The 19,903-nt window shown below is 42.3% G+C and overlaps 1 protein-coding gene across 1 annotated transcript in view; it reads right to left on the reverse strand.

Moving 5' to 3' along the window:
- LOC102282730 (histone-lysine N-methyltransferase PRDM7) overlaps positions 1 to 19,903 on the reverse strand; it is a 62,442-nt gene that overhangs the window by 24,283 nt on the left and 18,256 nt on the right. The window lies entirely within an intron of this gene.

The following is a 19,903-nucleotide window of genomic DNA, read 5'->3' on the forward strand; positions in this document are numbered from 1 at the left end:
TCTATGTGGTGAGTACTGCATTATTCAGGGGAAAACTGTGTAATTAACTAAATTCTGATGAGACACAAGATAAACAACATATGGTCAAACATTTAAATGCAACACATGGAATAAGAAAGTTAGAAAAACTTGGAGGATTTTTAATCTCAAAGTAGAAGTAGCATTTATGAGTAGTCTGTATATTTAATGTAGGTATCAAAAGCCTTCAAAAATCAGGTATAAATAAAAACTCAAAGCCTTGCAAGTGTTTTCTGTAAAACGAGGCATTGAAGTGGAGGACAATGGATCCACAGAGATGAGTTTGCTTGACCCCTACTGGCATCTCAAGATAAAATAAGGACACTGTTTCTGGCCCTTACCTAGATTGCTCACAGAACAAAAAGGTGATTTCCATGTATTGGAAGCAAGAGGACTGACTGTAGAATTAGTATCAAGTGGTGGTTGGGAGTCTGGATGGAGAAATGTTACCAGAAAAGTGAATTCATCTCATGGTGGTGTTGAGCCAGAAGATACAACCCAGCCAAAGCTCATGGGAAGGAAAAGTGTATTACTTGCAGGACTATGGAGAACACCATGCAGCTTTCTGGAGCACTGTCTGTCTAAAGCGCAAAGGTGGGGAAGCTTTAATCTATGGGAACAGGCATGTTGAGGCTTCCATGGTGGCTCAGACCGTAAACAATCTGCCCACAGCAGAAGACCCAGGTTCAATCCCTAGGTGGGGAAGATCCCCACAGGAGGGCATGGCAAAGCACTCCAGTATTCTTGCCTGGAGAGTCCCATGGACAGAGGAGCCTGGTGGTCCATGGTGTTGCAAAGAGTCAGACACGAGTGAGTGACTAACAGTTTACCTTTACAGGCATGTTTATTAAGGGTCTTGGGCTGTGCGAGACTCCAAGCTTCAGTTGATTGAAGTCCTGAGAGTCAGAACCAGTCACCATCAGCATCCCTTATGTTCCACCTGGTCTGGTGTAGATATAGATATCTATTCTTCTTAATATTCTTTTCCCTTATCAGTTCAGTTCTGTCGCTCAGTCGTGTGTGACTTTTTGTGATCCCAAGGACCGCAGTACGCCAGGCTCCCGATCCATCACTAACTACCAGAGCCTGCTCAACTTGTGTCCATAGAGATGGTAATCCAATCCAATCCATCATCTTATGTCATCCCCTTCTCCTCCCACCTTCAATCTCTCCCAGCATCGGGGTCTTTGCCAATGAGTCAGTTCTTTGCATCAGGTGGCCAAAGTATTGGAGCTTCAGCTTCAGTATCAGTCCTTCTAATGAATCTTCAGGACTGATTTCCTTTAGGATGGACTGGTTGGATCTCCTTGCAGTCCAAGGGACTCTCAAGAGTCTTCTCCAACACCAAAGTTCAAAGGGATCAATTCTTGGGCACTCAGCTTTCTTTGTAGTCCAACTCTCACTTCCATACATGACTACTGGAAAAACCATAGCTTTGACTAGATGGAACTTTGTCGGCAAGGTAATGTCTCTGCTTTTGAATATGCTCTCTAGGTTGCTTAGAGCTTTTCTTCCAAGGAGCAAGCGTCTTTGAATGTTATGGCTGCAGTCACATTTCCAGGGATTTTGGAGCCCAAGAAAATAAAGTCTCTCACTGTTTCCATTGTTTCCCTATTTGCCATGAAGTGATGGAAACAAATGCCGTAATCTTTGTTTTCTGAATGTTGAGTTTTAAGTCAGCCTTTTGACTCTCCTCTTTCACTTTAGTCAAGAGGCTCTTTCATTCTGCTTCACTTTCTGTCATAAGGATGGTGTCATCTGCATATCTGAGTTTATTGATATTTCTCTTGGCAATCTTGATTCCAGCTTGTGCTTCATGCAGTCCAGCATTTTGCATGATGTACTCCACACCTAATTAAACATGGTGACAATATACAACCTTGACATATGCTTTTCCTAATTTAGAACCAGTCCGTTGTTCCATGTCTGGTTCTAACTGTTGCTTCTTGATCTTCATACAGATTTTGCAGGAGGCAGGTAAGGTGGTCTGGTATTCCCATCTTTTGGGAATTTTCCAACAGTTTGTTGTGATCCACACAGTCAAAGGCTTTGGCCTAGTCAATAAATCAGAAGTAGATGTTTTTCTGGACTCTCTTACTTTTTCTATGATCCAGTGGATGTTGGAAATGTGATCTAAGGTCCTTTCCCTTTGCTAAATCCAGCTTGAACATCTAGAAGTTCTTGGTTCACGTATGTTGAAACCTCACTTGGAGAATTTTGAGCATTAGTTTGCTAACATGTTAGATGAGGACAATTGTGCAATAGTTTGAACATTCTTTGGCAGTTCCTTTCTTTGGGAATGAAATGAAAACTGACCTTTTCCAGTCCTGTGGCCACTGCTGAGGTTTCAAAATTTGCTGGCATATTAAGGGCAGCACTTAACAGCATTATTTTTTAGGACTTGAAATAGCTCAGTTGGAATTCCATCACCTCCACTAGCTTTGTTCATAGTGATGCTTCCTAAGGACCATTTGATATCGCTTTCCTGAATGTCTGGCTCTAGATGACTAATAACACCATCGTGGTTCTCTGGGTCATTAAGATCTCTTTTGTATAGTTCTTCTGTGTAATCCTGCCACCTCTTCTTAATATCTACTGCTTCAGAAATGGCCCATAGCATTTATTTCCTTTTCTGTGCCCATCTTTGCATGAAATGTTCCCTTGGTATCTCTAATTTTCTTAAATAGATCTCTATTCTTTCCCGTTCTGTTGTTTTCCTCTTTCTTTTTACATTGTTCACCTAAGACGTTTTCTTATATCTCCTTGCTATTGTATGAAACTCTACATTCAGATGGGTGTGTCTTTTTCCTTTTCTCCTTTGCCTTTAGCTTCTCTTCTTTTCTCAACTATTTGTGAGGCCTCCTCAGACAACACCTTTGCCTTTCTGCATTTCATTTTGGTGGATGATTTTGACCATGGCCTCCTGTACAATGTTAGGAACCTCCGTCCATAGTTCTTCAGACACTCTGTTGACCAGATCTAATCCCTTGAATCTATTTGTCCCTTCCACTGTATAATCATAAGGGATTTGATTTAGGTCATACCTGAATGGCCTAGGGGGTTTTCCCTACTTTCATCAATTGAAGTCTGAATTTTGCAATACGGATGTCATGATATGAGCCACAGTCAGCTCCCGGTCTTGTTTTTGCTGACTCTACAGAGCTTCTCCATCTTTGACTGCAAAGAACATAATCAGTCTGATTTTGATATTGACCATCTTGTGATGTCCACGTGTAGGGTCTTCTCTTGGGTTGTTGGAAGATGGAGTTTGCTATGACCAGTGCGTTTTCTTTGCACAACTCTTTTAACCTTTGCTCTGCTTAATCTTCAGAGAAGGCAGTGGCACCCCACTCCAGTACTCTTGCCTGGAAAATCCCATGGACGGAGGAGCCTGGTAGGCTGAAGTCCATGGGGTCGCTAAGAGTCAGGCACGACTGAGTGACTTCACTTTCACTTTTCACTTTCATGCATTGGAGAAGGAAATGGCAACCCACTCCAGTGTTCTTGCCTGGAGAATCCCAGGGACAGAGGAGCCTGGTGGGCTGCCATCTATGGGGTCGCACAGAGTCAGACATGACTGAAGTGACTTAGCAGCAGCAGCAGCTTAATTTTGTACTCCAAGGTGAAATGTGCCTGTTACTCCAGGTATCTCTTGGCTTCCTACTTAAAAAAATAATTTATTTATTTTAATTACAGGATGATGACTTTACAATATTGTGGTGGTTTTTCCCATACATTGACATGAGTCAGCCACTGGTGTACATGTGTCCCCCTGTCCCAAACCACCCTCCCACTTCCCTCCCCATCCCATCCCTCTGGGTTGTCCCAGTACACCAGCTTTGAGTGCCCTGTTTCATGCATCGAACTTGGACTGGTTGTCTATTTCATATATGATAATATACATGTTTCAATGCTATTCTGTCCTATCATCCCACCCTCCCCTGCTCCCACAGAGTCCAAAAGTCTGTTCTTTACATCTGTGTCTCTTTTGCTCTTGTGTTTAGGGTCGGTGTTACCATCTTTCTAAATTCCATATATATGCGTTAATATTCTGTATTGGTGTTTTTCTTTCTGACTTACTTCACTCTGAATAACAGGCTCCAGTTTCTTCCACCTCATTTGAACTGGCTCAAATGTGTTCTTTTAAATAGCTGAGTGATATTCCATTGTGTATATATACTACAACTTTTGTAACCATTCATCTGTCTATGGACATCTAGGTTGATTTCATACCCTAGCTACTGTAAGGATTGCTGCAATGAACACTGTGGTATGGGCGTCTCTTTCAATTCTGGTTTCCTTGGTGTGTTTGCCCAGCAGTTGGATTGCTTGGTTCTATGGCAGTTCTATTTCGAGTTTTTTAAGAAGTGTCCATGCTATTCTCCATAATGGCTGTACTAATTTGCATTCCCAGCAACAGTGTAAGAAGGTTCCCTTTTCTCCATACCATCTCCAGCATTTATTGTTTGTAGACTTTCAGATGAGAGCCATTCTGACTGGGGTGAGATGGTCCCTCAAAGTAGTTTTGATTTGCATGTCTCTGATAGTGAGTGATGTTGAGCATCTTTTCATGTGTTTATTAGCCATCTGTATGTCTTCTTTGGAGAAATGTCTGTTTAGTTCTTTGGCCCATTTTTTGATTGGGTCATTTATTTTTCGGGTATTGAGCTGCATGTGCTGTTTGTATGTTTTGGAGATTGATTCTTTGTCAGTTGTTTCGGTTGCTATTATTTTCTCCCATTCTGAAGGCTGTCTTTTCACCTTGCTCATAGTTTCCTTCGTTGTGCAAAAACATTTACATTTAATTAGGTCCTGTGTGTTTATTTTTGCTTTTATTTCCATTACTCTGAGAAGTGGGCAATAGAGGATCTTGCTGTGATTTATGTCAGAGAGTATTCTGCCTATGTTTTCTTCTGGGAGTTTTACAGTTTCTGGTCTTACATGTAGATCTTTAATCCATTTTGAGTTTACTTTTGTGTGTGGTCTTAGAAAGTGTTCTGATTTCATTCTTTTACAGGCAGTTGACCAGTTTTCTCAGCACCACTTGTTAAAGAGATTGTCTTTTCTCCATTGTATATTTTTGCCTCCTTTGTCACAGGTAAGGTGTCCATAGGTGCAGGGATTCTTCTCTGAGCTCTCTATTTTGTTTTGTTGATCTATATTTCTATCCTTGTGCCAGTGCCATACTGTCTTGATGACTGTAGCTTTGTAGTATAGTCTGGTTGACTTCCTACTTTTGCATTGCAGTCCCCTATAATGAAAAGCACATCTTTTTTTGGTATTAGTTTTAGAAGGTCTTGTAGGTCCTCATAGAACCATTCAACTTCAGCTTCTTTGGAATTAGTGGTTGGGGCATAGACTTGGATTACTGTGGTGTCAAATGGTTTGCCTTGGAGACGAACAGAAATCATTCTGTCCTTCTTGAGATTGCACGCAAGTACTGCATTTTTTACTCTTGTTGACTATGAGGGCTACTGCATGTCTTCTAAGGGATTCTTGCCCACAGTAGTAGATGCAATGATCATCTGAGTTAAATTTGCCCATTCCAGTCCATTTTAGTTCACTGATTCTTAAAATGTCAGTGTTCACTCTTGCCATTTCCTATTTGACCACATCCAATTTACCACGATCATAGAACTAACATTATAGGTTGCTATGGAATATTGTTCTTTTTGGCATCAGATTTTACTTCCATCACCAGTCACATCCACAACTGGGCACTGTTTTCACTTTTGCTCTGTCTCTTCATTCTTTCCCGAGTTATTTCTCCACTCTTCTCCAGTAGCATATTGGGCACCTACAGACCTGGGGAGTTCATCTCTCAGTGTCACATCTTTTTGCCTTTTCATACCATTAATGGGGTTCTCAAGGCAAGAATACTGAAGTGGTTTCCATTCCCTTCTCCAGTGGACCACATTTTGTCAGAACACTCCACCATGACCCGTTCATCTTCGGTGGCCATACACCGCATGGCTCATAGTTTCATTGAGTTAGATAAGGCTGTAGTCCATGGGATCAGTTTGGTTAGTTTTCTATAACTGTGATTTTCATTCTGTCTGCCCCCTTATGAATAAGGATCAGAGAGTTATGGAAGCTTCCTGATGGGAGACAATGACTGTAGGGGAAACTGAGCCTTGATCTGATTGGTGGGGCCATCCTCAGTAATCTTTAATCCAATTTTCTATAGATGCAGGAGACTGTGTTCCCTCCCTATTGTTTGGCCTGAGGCCAAAATGTTGACCCAGGCTTCCACCAGACACTCCTGGATTCTCACAGCAGATTCTAACTCAGTCTCATGTGGGGACACTCCTCCTTTCTCCTGGCTCCTGCTGCACACAAGGTTTTTTTGTGCCCTCCAAGAGTCTGTTTCCCCAGTCCTGTGCAAGTTCTGTAATCTAATCCTTCTGGCTTCCAAAGTTTAATTCTGTGGAGGTTCTCAGTCCCTTTGCTAGATCCCCAGTTTGGGAAATCTGTTGTGGGTCCTAGAACTTTCTTAACAGTGTGAGAATTTCTTTGATATAATTGTTCTGCAGTTTGTGTGTTGTCTGCTCGGCAGCTCTGTGGTCGAGCTAATGGCAACATCCTCCAAGAGAGCTTATGCCACATGCTAAGTGCCCCAGGTCTGCTGCAGCCAGAGCCCCTTTCCATGTGGCAGGTCACTGCAGACCCGTGCTTCTGCAGAAGACACTCAAACATTCAAAGGAAGGTCTGGTAAGTCTCTGTGGTGCCTCAACATTATCCTGTTGATGGTTGTTTAGCAGTGAGTTGCAATTTTGGAGTTCTCGCAGGAGAAGATGAGTACACATCCTTTTACCCTGACATCTTTCCCCTTATAGGTTATTACAAAGTGTTCTGTGTAGATGCCTGTGCTATACAGTAGGTCATTGTTGAGTATTTATTTTACTTTCATTTTTTAAAGTGTTGATTTATCTTGTTTATTTCATTTATCTATTTTTGGCTGCACTGTTGTTGTTGCTGTGCCCAGGTTTTCTCTATTTTCAGAGAGTGGGGGCTACTCTTACTTGTGGTGTGAGGGCTTCTCATTGTGGTGTCTTCTCTCTTTGTGGAGCACAGGCTCCAGAGTATGCAGGCTTCTGTAGTTGCAACACATGGGCTCAGCAGTTGTGGCTCCGAGGCTTCGAGCACAGGCTCAGAACCCCTCACACTGCACAAAAGAGAAGCCCACAGTCTCCTCAACTAGAGGAAAGTCTGTGCAGCAACAAAGACCCAGTACAGGCAAAAATAGACAATAAATAAATAAACAGAATTATGAAATAACAACAGCAATAAAACTCCACAAAAAGCAGAGCTGGTATCAGGTAGCCCAGTAACTAGGTCTGTTTGTCTCTGGTTCATTGCACTGCTGCTTTCTTTCTGAAATGCAAAAAGAAGGAAACCTACAAGGGGCAGTCTACAAGGGTTGGAAATCTACAAGGGTTGGAAAACTACAAGGGTGGTAAAGGCAAGCACCAGGGTGTAAGTAGCATGAGGTCAAAGGAGAATAGGTGCAGGGTGTAGGTCAAGTAGAGTTAGGGGGCACAAAAGCAAACTTAGTTAAAGAGTACAGATTAGGAGCAGTAAGGAAAATCTAGGAGAGATTAAGCCTGCTCACTGTTATCTTTATCTTCTTTGCTCTCAGCAAAGAAAAGAAAATCATTTCTCTTTTTTCTTTTTCACTGCAGCCCTGGGCTTGTGGCCCCCTCCCTCCCATCTCTGCCTCCGCCTTTAAGAGGCTTCCCCTCTGTGTCCTCTTTCGTCTCTTCAAAGGACTCTGTCAGTTGGATTGAAGATCATCCTAACCCTACATGAGCTTATATGGATATCCTTAACTACATCTACAAAGAACCTTTGCCCAGATATGGCCTTGTTCTGGGAGGATGCATCTTTGTTTGGCCATCATTCACCTCATTCTCTTTGTATAAAATAACCCTCATTTTAGGAGATCATCACAGGCCCATATAGACGGGCATAGACAGCAGCCACACAGGTGGAGTCTGGAGAGAATGAGTTACTTGCAGTCCCCTGGAACGTATGAAGGCCTGGCTTCATCAGGTGAGGTGAATCACAGGGAGTAGAGGGGCATGGTCTTGTTCAGACTTCAAAAAGACCACTTTGCAGTGGGATGTGAGATGCACTGTGGGGGCAGGGAGCTTCGTCAGGGCCTGATGGAGGGGTTAGGCTTGGGCCAGGGCCTTGGCTATAGAGCGGACGTAGTGTGGGAGTTGGCCATGCACCCTGGAGGAGGAGCTGACAGTCACTGGGGCACAAGGAACTGGGAACCTGGGAGGCCTCCGTGTTCCTGAACCTGAAGAGGAAATGTTAAAATTTTACATCACCTCCTGCTCCTACTGCCTCTGTAACTCAGCTTGCTCCTTGCAAAGTCTGGATCACCTAGGTCACACAGTCTCAGAAAGTGGAGATTTACAATACTCGGAGCTGGAGCTTGTCTCCCTCACCCTTGTCCTGCCCCCTGCATACCTGCTTAATCATGCCTGTCCATGATAATGCACAGCCTGTGTCCCTGACACTCCCCTCACCTCTAGGGGAACTCCCCGCTCTGCTGGAGCACTTCCAGTGGCTGTGGGTGGCCACTGACAGGACTCTGGTCTCCTCAGGACCCACTGGGACTTCAGCTTAGGGACAGTGTGAAGTTCAGCTCAGGCTGACAGGAGATGGGTCACCACAGGACCCACGTGATTTCAGCTTTGGGACATTGTGGGGTTCAGTTCAGGCTGATGGAATATTGTCTCCTCAGGACCCACTGGGGCTTCAGCTTTGGGACATTGTGGGCTTCAGTTCAGGGAGATGGGAGTCTAGTCTTCTAAAGACCTGCTGGTGCTTCAGCTTTGGGACTTTGTGGGGTTCAGTTCAGGGAGATAGGCAGCCTGGTCTCCTCAGGACCTGCTTGGGTTTTGGCTTTTAAACATTGTGGGGTTCACTTCAGGCTGATAAGTCTCCTCAGGACTCATTTGTGTTTCAGCTTTGGGACTTTGTGGGGTTCAGTTCAGGCTGATGGGATTCTAGCCACTGAGGACCTATTGGGGCTTTGGCTTTGGGACATTGAGGGGTTCAATTCAATCTGACGGGAGCCTGGTCTCCTCAGGACCCACTGGTGTTTCAGTCTTGATACATTTTGAGGTTCAATCCATGGTGATGGGAGTCTGGCCACTCAGGACCCATTATGGCTTTGGCTTTGGGACATTGTAGGGTTAGCTCAGGCTGATGGGAGTCTGGTCTCCTCAGGACCTGTTGGATTTTCAGCTTTGGGACTTTGTGGGGTTCAGTTCAAGCTTACAGGAGTCTGGTCTTTTCAGGACCCACTGGGATTTCCACTTTGGGACATTGTGGGGTTCAGTTCAGGGAGATGGGAGTCTGGTCACTGAGGACCCACTGGGGCTTTGACTTAGAAACATTGTGGTGTTCAGTTCAAGCTGATAGGAGCCTGGTCTTCTCAGGACCCACTGGGGTTTCAGCTTTGATACATTTTGGGGTTCAATCAAGGGTGATGGGAGTCTGGTCTCCTCAGGACCTGCTGGTGCTTCAGATTTAGGACTTTCTGGGGTTCAGTTCAGGCTGACAGAAGTCTTGTCTTTTCAGGACCCACTGGGGTTTCAGCTTTGGGACTTTGTGGGGTTCAGTTCAGCGAGATAGGAATCTGGCCATGGAGGACCCACTGGAGCTTTAGTGTTGTACATTGTGGGGTTCAGTTCAAGCTGATGGGAGTCCAGTCTTCTCATGATCCAGTGGGATTTCAGCTTTGATACATTTTGGAGTTCAGTCCAGGATGATGGGAGTCTGGCCCCTCAGGACCCATTATAGCTTTGGGACATTGTGGGCTTCAGTTCAGGCTGACAGGAGCTTGGGTTCCTCAGGACCTTCTGGGGCTTCATCTTTGGTACATTGTGGGGTTCCATCGAGTCTGAGAGGAGTCTGATTTCCTCAGGACCTGCAGGGAGGTACCGCTAAAGGAAAAGGTGAGGAAAATTGGGAAGAAACTTTCTGTGTGTGGCTGTTGCTGAGTGTCTGTCTTCAGAGGACCCAGGACTGTTAGGGCTTGATGTGGAAAGCTGTGTTTTTTCAGTCAGTTTTTGCCTGTGATATATAATGATTTCCAGTGTTGCTCCTTGGTGTGTGGTATCCATTTTCCCCAGCATAGTTTATTGAGGGGACTGCCCTTTCCTTGGTGTATGTTCTTGACTCCTTTCTTGTGAAGTAACTAACCACATGCCCTGCCTGTAGATTTATTTCTGAGCTCTCTGATCTCTGTGCCTGTCTCTGAGCCAGTTCCACACATCCTGTGGTGCCTTTAGGTGCGTAATGTGGATTGAAGTCAAGGAGGGAGATAACACCAACCTGTTCTCCTTTCTCAGGATCACTTGGGCTTTTCTGAGTCTTTTGTGACCACACACATGTTAAGATTGCTTTTGTTTATCTGAAAAATGTCACCGAAATGTTGATAGTGATCACATGAATGTGTACATTGCTTTGGTTAGAAGAGACATCTTAATGAAATTTTTACCCATTATCTTGGGATATATCTTTGTGTTGTTTAGTTGCATTGATCAGTGTCTTGCAGTTTTTAGCTTGTAGGTCTTTGAAGTCCTTGGTTGACTTCCTAGCTTTTCTGGGAGATGAAATTTTAAGTGGGATTATTTTCTTGATTTTATGAATTAAGTCTTTCAGAATAGATCTCCTTAATTTTACAAAGTCCACAATAATTTTATTTTATGGACTGACAGGCTGTGTGTTAAAACTCAAAAGCTCGTGATACACAGGACAAACCCAAGGCCATGTAGATTTTCTGTTTCAGTTTGGTCGCTCAGCTCCCAGAGCTTGCTCAAACTCATGTCCATCCAGTCAGTGATGCCATCCAATCATTTCATCCTCTGTTGTCCCCTTCTCCTCCCTCCTTCAGTCTTTGCCAGCATCAGAGTTTTTTCGAGTCTGTTCGTCACATCAGGTGACCAGAGTATTGGAGTTTCAGCTTCAGCATTGATTGTTCCAAAGAATCTTCAGGACTGATTTCCTTTAGGATGGATTGGTGGGATCTCCTTGCAGTCCAAAGGACTCTCAAATGTCTTCTCCAACAACACAGTTCAAAAGCATCAATTGGCCTAAGGCTTTGGCATAGTCAATAAAGCAGAAGTAGATGTTTTTCTGAAACTCGTTTGTCTTTTTGATGATCCAACAGAGATGCTGGCAATTTTGCCTTTCATTCCTCTGCCTTTTCTAAATCCAGCTTGAACATATGGACGTTCATGGCTCATGTACTGTTGAAGCCTGGCTTAGAGAATTTTGAGCATTACTTTGCTAGCATGTGAGATAAGTACAATTATGTGGTAGTTTAAACATTCTTTGGCATTGCCCTTCTTTGGGATTGGAATGAAAACTGACAACCTTTTCTAGTCCTGTGCCACAGCTGAGTTTTCCAAATTTGCTGGCATACAGAGTGCAGCACCTTAACAGCATCGTCTTTTAGGATTTGAAATAGCTCAACTGGAATTGCATCACCTCCACTAGCTTTGTTTGTAGTGATGCTTCCACAGGCCCCCTTGGCTTCACATTCCAGGATGTCTGGCTCTAGGTGAGTGATAATACCATCATGATTATCTGGGTCATGAAGATCTTTTTTGGTATAGTTCTCCTGTGTATTGTTGCCACCTCTTCTTATTATCTCCTGCTTCTTTTAGTTCTCTACCATTTCTGTCCTTTATTGTGCCCATCTTTGCATGAAATGTTCCCTTGGTATCTTTTATTTTCTTGAAGAGATCTCTGGTCTTTCCCATTCTATTGTTTTCCTCTATTTCTTTGCACTGATCCCTGAGGAAGGCTTTCTTATCTCTCCTTGCTATTCTTTGGAACTCTGCATTCAAATGGGTATTTTCTCCTTTCTCCTTTGCCTTTAACTTCTCTGCTTTCCTCAGCTATTTGTAAGACCTCCTCAGACAACCATTTTACCTTTTTGCATTTCTTCTTCTTGTGGGTGGTCTTGATCACTGCTTCCTGTACAATGTCACAAATCTCCATTCATAGTTCTTCAGACACTCTGTCTATCAGATATAATCCCTTGAATCTATTTCTCACTTCCACTGGATAATCATAAGGGATTTGATGTAGGTCATACCTGAATGGTCTAGTGATTTTCTGTACTTTCTTCAATTTAAGTCTGAATTTTGCAATAAGGAGTTCATGATCTGGGCTCCAGTCAGCTCCCATTCTTGTTTTCCCTGACTGTATAGAGCTTCTCCATCTTTGGCTGCAAAGAATAAAATCAGTATGATTTTGGTATTGACCATCTGGTCATGTCCTTGTGTAGAGTCTTCTCTTCTGTTGTTGGAAGAGGGTGTTTGCTATGATCAGTGTGTTCTCTTGTCAAAACTCTGTTACCCTTTGTCCTGATTCATTTGGTGCTCCAAGGCCACATTTGCCTGGAGTAACACTCCAGGTATCTCTTGACTTTTACATTGCAAGACTGGTCCAAGAAATGGCCCAAGACTTTGCTTTAAATGCTGTCACCAATTAAGAATGAAAGGATCAAAATGAATCCACCACAGGTATACATGATTCATTTTGATATTTGGCAAAACTAATACAATTATGTAAAGTTTAAAAATAAAATAAAATTTAAAAAAAAAGAATGAAAGGAGAAGGTTAGGGAATGGAAGAAGCCATTTAAGGGAGATTATTAGGTGAAGCACAGTAAATAAGGGTATGGTGGTTTTGCAGAATAACATCCAGGTCCATTCCTTAGACAAGCTTTTCTTGATATTTAGTCATCATCCAATTCCTAGCCCAGAGAGGGACACACCCTTACAGATGGAGATATCATTAATAAATGTAAATTTGCTTCATAAAATGGCATTTCTACTTGGTTTTCCAAGATTCTCCTGGTGCTGCTGTTTTCTAAAATTAATCAGTTCAAAATAATCCTTTTGTCAAATGGGCATATTTTAGGTGTCCTGTTTTGTGCTCCCCTTGACATGTCTGTGTCCTAATTTACTTATGAATGCATCTGTGGAAGGACATCCTGATATCTTTAAGTTTTTAACTATTATGCATAGAGCTCTTGTACATTACTTGAGGCGAGATTTTACTTCACAGTTTTGCAAAGCAGTTGTCTAAATACAAGAGGTACACTTCTTGGATCCTAAGATGAGACTGTTTATATTTGGAGAAAAGTGCCAAGCTGTCCTCCAAAGTTGACTGTCCATGCATTCCACCAGCATCTTGAATGACTTCTTGTATGCTTGTTTACTCTCTCTTTATCTTCTTTGGCCAGCTGTATATTTCAATCTTTAACAAATTTTAAAGAGGTCGTTTGGTATAATTTGATTCAGATCCTTTTTCAGATATGTGTTTTGCAAATGGCACTAGTGATAAAGAACCTACTTGCAAATGCAGGAGACATAGAAGATGTGGGTTTAACCTCTGGGCTGGGTGGATCCCCTGGAGGAGGGTGTGGCAGTCCACTCCAGTATTCTTGTCTGGGGAATTCCATGGACAGAGGAGCCTGGCAGGCTACAGTCCATAGGGTCATAAAGAGTAGCACATGACTGAAGCAACTGAGCATGCATGCAGTATGTACTTTGTCTTTTGGTTTTATGAATAAGGTCTCCCATAGAGTAGACATTTTTAATTTTATAAAGTCAACATTATTTTTTCTTTTGTTGATACACTTTTTTATTAAAAGCTATTTTTTGTATTATTTTTAATTTTGGCTGCACTGTGTCTTTGTTGTGCACAGGCTTTGTCTAGTTGTAGTGGTGGGGCTACTCCTAGTTACAGTATGTGGTGTTCTCTTGGAAGTGGCCTCTCTTGCTGTGGAGAATGGGATTCTAGGCTCTTGGGCCCAGTAGAAAATATTTTAAAAATATTTTTCCTGATGCGTGAGCATAGGATATTTTTCTTTTCTGTTTTCAATTTCTTTATCGATGTCCTATAGTTTTCTTTTTTTAATATAAAATTGGAGGCTAATTACTTTACAATATTGTATTGGTTTTGCCATACATCAACATGAATCCACCACAGATGTACATGTGTTCCCCATCCGCATTCCATATATATGCGTTAGTATACTGTATTGGTGTTTTTCTTTCTGGCTTACTTCACTGTGTATAATAGGCTCCAGTTTCATCCACCTCATTAGAATTGATTCAAATGTATTCTTTTTAATGGCTGAGTAATACTCCATTGTGTATATGTACCACAGCTTTCTTATCCATTTGTCTGCTGATGGACATCTAGGTCGCTTCCATGTCCTGGCTATTATAAACAGTGCTGCGATGAACATTGGGGTACACATGTCTCTTTCAATTCTGGTTTCCTCAGTGTGTATGCTCAGCAGTGGGATTGCTGGGTCGTATGGCAGTTCTATTTCCAGTTTTTTAAGGAATCTCCACACTGTTCTCCATAGTGGCTGTACTAGTTTGCATTCCCACCAACAGTGTAAGAGGGTTCCCTTTTCTCCACACCCTATCCAGCATTTATTGCTTGTAGACTTTTGGATAGCAGCCATTCTGACTGGCATGAAATGGTACCTCACTGTGTTTTGATTTGCATTTCTCTGATAATGAGTGATGTTGAGCATCTTTTCATGTGTTTGTTAGCCATCTGTATGTCTTTGGAGAAATGTCTGTTTAGGTCTTTGGCCCATTTTTTGATTGGGTCGATTATTTTTCTGGAATTGAGTTGCAGGTGTTGCTTTCATATTTTTGAGATTAATTCTTTGTCAGTTGCTTCATTTTCTATTATTTTCTCCCATTCTGAAGGTTGTCTTTTCACCTTGCTTAGAGTTTCCTTTGTTGTGTAGAAGCTTTTAATTTTAATTAGGTCCCATTTGTTTATTTTCAGCTGTGAAGCCGTCTGGACCTGGGCTTTTGTTTGATGGAAGATTTCTGATTACAGTTTCAATTTTTGTGCTTGTGATGGGTTTGTTAAGATTATCTATTTCTTCCTGTTTCAGTTTTGGAAAGTTGTACTTTTATAAGAATTTGTCCATTTCTTCCAAGTTTTCCATTTTATTGGCATATAATTGCTGATAATAATCTCTTTATTTTTATTTTTTAAATTTTATTTTATTTTTAAACTTTACAATATTGTATTAGTTTTGCCAAATATTGAAATGGATCCGCCACAGGTATACCTGTGTTCCCCATCCTGAACCCTCCTCCCTCCTCCCTCCCCATACCCTCCCTCTGGGTCGTCCCAGTGCACCAGCCCCAAGCATCCAGTATTGTGTATCGAACCTGGACTGGCAACTCGTTTCATACATGATATTATACATGTTTCAATGCCATTATCCCAAATCTTCCCACCCTCTCCCTCTCCAACAGAGTCCATAAGACTGTTCTATATATCAGTGTCTCTTTTGCTGTCTCGTACACAGGGTTATTGTTACCATCTTTCTAAATTCCATATATATGCATTAGTATACTGTATTGGTGTTTTTCTTTCTGGCTTACTTCACTGTGTATAATAGGCTCCAGTTTCATCCACCTCATTAGAACTGATTCCAATGTATTCTTCTTAATGGCTGAGTAATACTACATTGTGTATATGTACCACAGCTTTGTTATCCATTCATCTGCTGATGGACATCTAGGTCGCTTCCATGTCCTGGCTATTATAAACAGTGCTGCGATGAACATTGGGGTACACGTGTCTCTTTCCCTTCTGGTTTCCTCAGTGTGTATGCCCAGTAGTGGGATTGCTGGATCATAAGGCAGTTCTATTTCCAGTTTTTTAAGGAATCTCCACACTGTTCTCCATAGTGGCTGTACTAGTTTGCATTCCCACCAACAGTGTAAGAGGGTTCCCTTTTCTTTGTATTTCTCTGTTGTCTGTTGTGATCTCTCCATTTTCATTTCTAATTTTATTGATTTGATTTTTCTCTTTGTTTCTTTTTTATTTTTTAAAATATAAATTTATTTATTTTAATTGGAGGTTAATTACTTTACAATATTGTATTGGTTTTGCCATACATCAACATGAATCTACCACAGGTATACACGTGTTCCCCATCCTGAACCCCCCTCCCTCCTCTCTCCCTGTACCATCCCTCTGGGTCGTCCCAGTGCACCAGCCCCAAGCATCCAGTATCATGCATTAAACGAATCGCCAGTCTCCCTTTGTTTCTTGATGAGTCTGGCTAATGGTTTGTCAATTTTATTTGTCCTCTCAAAGAACCAGCTTTTGGCTTTGTTGATTTTTGCTATGGTCTCTTTTGTTTCTTTTGCATTAAATAAATGCAAATTTATTATTTGGGGCAATTAAATAAATGCCCTAATTTTTAAGATTTCTTTCCTTCTACTAACCCTGGGGTTCTTAATTTCTTCCTTTTCTAGTTGCTTTAGGTGTAGAGTTAGGTTGTTTATTTGACTTTTTTCTTGTTTCTTGAGGTATGCCCATATTGCTATGAACCTTCCCCTTAGCACTGCTTTTACAGTGTCCCACAGGTTTTGGGTTGTTATGTTTTCACTTTAATTCATTTCTATGCATGTTTTGATTTCTTCTGTGATTTGCTGGTTATTCAGCAGCGTGTTGTTTAGCCTCCATATGTTGGAATTTTTAAATCGTTTTTCTCCTGTAATTGAGATCTAATCTTGCTGCATGGTGGTCAGAAAAGATGCTTGGAATGATTTCAATTTTTTTGAATTTACCAAGGCTAGATTTATGGGCCAGGATGTGATATGTCCTGTAGAAGGTTCCGTGTGCACTTGAGAAAAAGGTGAAATTCATTGTTTTGGGGTGAAATGTCCTGTAGATGTAAATTAGGCCTAACTGATCTGTTGTATCTTTTAAAGTTTGTGCTTCCTTGTTAATTTTCTGTTTAGTTGATCCATCCATAGGTGTGAGTGGGGTATTAAAGTCTCCCACTATTATTGTGTTCTTGTTAATTTCCCCTTTCATACTTGTTAGCAATTGTCTTACATATTGCAGTGCTCCTATGTTCGGTGCATATATATTTATAATTGTTAAATCTTCTTCTTGGATTGATCCTTTGATCATTATGTAGTGCCCTTGTTTGTCTCTTTTCACAGCCGTTTGTTTTACAGTCTATTTTATCTGATATGAGTATTGCTACTCCTGCTTTCTTTTGGTCTCTATTTGCATGGAATATCTTTTTCCAGCCCTTCACTTTCTGTCTGTATGTATCCCTTGCTTTGAGGTGGGTCTCTTGTAGATAATATATATAGGGGTCTTGTTTTTGTATCCATTCAGCCAGTCTTTGTCTTTCAGTTGGGGCATTCAACCCATTTACGTTTAAGGTAATTATTGATAAGTATGATCCCGTTGCCATTTACTTTACTGTTTTGGGTTCGAGTTTATGCACCTTTTTGTGTTTCCTGTCTAGAGAAGATTCTTTAGCATTTGTTGGAGAGCTGGTTTGGTGGTGCTGAGTTCTCTCAGCTTATGCTTGTCTTTACTTGTGTGTCTCTCTCTTGTGTGTGTGTCTCTGTGTGTCTCTCAGTGTGTGTGTCTCTCAGTGTGTGTGTCCCTCTCAGTTTGCATGTCTCTGTGTGTCTCTTTGTGTGTCTCTCCGTGTACTTTTGTCTCTCTCTCAGTGTGCCTCTCTCTCTGTGTTTCTGTGTCTCTCTCAGTGTGTGGGTGTGTGTCTTACTCTCCTTGTTTAAGTTTCTCTCCCTCAGTGTGTGTGTGTATATCTCACTCTCAGGAGTGTGTGTCTCTTCCTGGATGAGGGTGTCTCAGTGTGTGTGTGTCCCTCTCAGTTTGCATGTCTCTGTGTGTCTCTGTGTGTGTCTCTCTGTGTACTTTTGTCTCTCTTTCAGTGTGTGTCTCTCTTTCAGTGTTTGTGTGTCTCTCTCAGTGTGTGAGTGTGTGTCTCACTCTCCTTGTTTAAGTTTCTCTCCCTCAGTGTGTGTATGTGTCTAGCTCTCAGGAGTGTGTCTCTTCATGGATGAGGGTGTCTCTCTGAGTGTGTGTGTCCCTCTCAGTTTGCATGTCTTTGTGTGTCTCTGTGTGTGACTCTCAGTGTGTTTTTGTCTCTCTCTCAGTGTGTGTGTCTCTCAGTGTGTGTGTTTCTCTGTATGCTGTGTGTTCACTCTTTCACAGTGTGTGCCTTTCTCAAGTGAGTCTCTTTCAGTGTGTGTGTGTGTCTGTCTCTCTCAGTGTGCATGGCTAACTCTCAGTGTATGTGTGTCCCTTTCAGTGTGTGTGTCTCTGTATGTGTGTGTCTCTGTGTGACTCTCACAGTGTCTCTGTTTGTGTGTCTCCCAGTGTGTCCCTCTCTCCATGTGTGTGTTTCTGTCTCATTGTGTGTCTGCCTCAGTGTAGTGTGTCTCGTTCGTAGTGTCTGTGTGTTGCTCAATGTGTGTGTCTCTCCCTCTAAGTTGTGTGTGTGTCTCTCTCTCAGTGTTTGTGTGTCTCTCTCAGTGTGTGAGTGTGTGTCTCGCTCTCCTTGTTTAAGTTTCTCTCCCTCAGTGTGTGTGTGTGTGTGTGTTTGTGTGTGTATAAAAAATGTATATATATCTATATCTATCTATCTATCTATCTATCTATCTATCTATCTCGCTCTCAGGAGTGTGTATCTCTTCCTGGATGAGGGTGTCTCCCTCAGTGTGTATGTGCCTCTAGTCTGCTGTCTCTGTGTGTCTCTGCATGTGTCTCTCAATATTTGTGTGTCTCAGTGTGTTTGTTTCTCTCTCTCAGTGTGTGTGTCTCTCTCAGTCTGTGTGTCTCTCTCATTGTGAGTGTGTCTGGTTCTTAGAGTGTATGTGTGTGCGTCTCTCTCTGTATGTGTGTGTCTCTCAGTGTGTGGGTCTCTCTCAGTCTGTGAATGTTTGTCTCGCTCTCTGTGTTTAAGTTTCTCTCCCTCAGTGTGTGTGTGTGTGTGTGTGTGTGTCTAGCTCTCAGGAGTGTGTGTCTGGATGAGTGTGTGTCTTGAGTGTGTGTCCTGGATGAGGGTGTCTCTCTCAGTGTGTGTGTCCCTCTCAGTTTGCATGTCTCTGTGTGTCTCTATCTGTGTCTCTCCATGTACTTTTGTCTCTCTTTCAGTGTGTGTCTCTCTCAGTGTTTGTGTGTCTCTCTCAGTGTGTGAGTGTGTGTCTCTCTCTCCTTGTTTAAGTTTCTCTCCCTCAGTGTGTGTATGTGTCTAGCTCTCAGGAGTGTGTCTCTTCATGGATGAGAGTGTCTCTCTCAGTGTGTGTGTCCCTCTCAGTTTGCATGTCTCTGTGTGTCTCAGTGTGTTTTTGTCTCTCTCTCAGTGTGTGTGTTTCTCAGTGTGTGTGTTTCTCTGTATGCTGTGTGTCCAGTCTTTCTCAGTGTGTGTCTTTCAATGTGTGTGTCTTTCTCAGTGTGTGTGTGTATTTGTTTGTCTGTCTCTCTCAATGTGCGTGGGTAACTCTCAGTGTGTGTCTGTTCCTTACAGTGTGTGTGTGTCTCTGTGTGACTCTCACAGTGTCACTGTTTGTGTGTCCCCCAGTGTGTCTCTCTCTCCATGTGTGTGTTTCTGTCTCATTGTGTGTCTGCCTCAGTGTAGTGGGTCTCTTTCTCAGTGTCTGTGTGTTGCTCAATGTGTATGTCTCTCCCTCTAAGCTGTGTGTGTGTCTCTCTCTCAGTGTTTGTGTGTCTCTCTCAGTGTGTGTATCCCTCTCAGTTTGCATGTCTCTGTGTGTGTCTCTCAGTGTGATTTTGTCTTTCTCTCAGTGTGTGTGTCACTCAGTGTGTTTTTTTCTCTCTCTCAGTGTGTGTGTCTCTCTCATTGTGAGTGTGTCTGGTTCTTAGAGTGTATGTGTGTGCGTCCCTCTCTGTATGTGTATGTCTCTCAGTGTGTGTGTGTCACAGTGTGTGTGTCTCTCAGTGAGTGTGTCCCTCTCAGTTTGCATGCCTCTGTGTGTCTTTGTATGTGTATCTCAGTGTGATTTTG

This window comes from Bos mutus, unplaced genomic scaffold (assembly GCF_027580195.1).
Source record: "Bos mutus isolate GX-2022 unplaced genomic scaffold, NWIPB_WYAK_1.1 CTG212, whole genome shotgun sequence".
NCBI lineage: Eukaryota > Metazoa > Chordata > Mammalia > Artiodactyla > Bovidae > Bos > Bos mutus.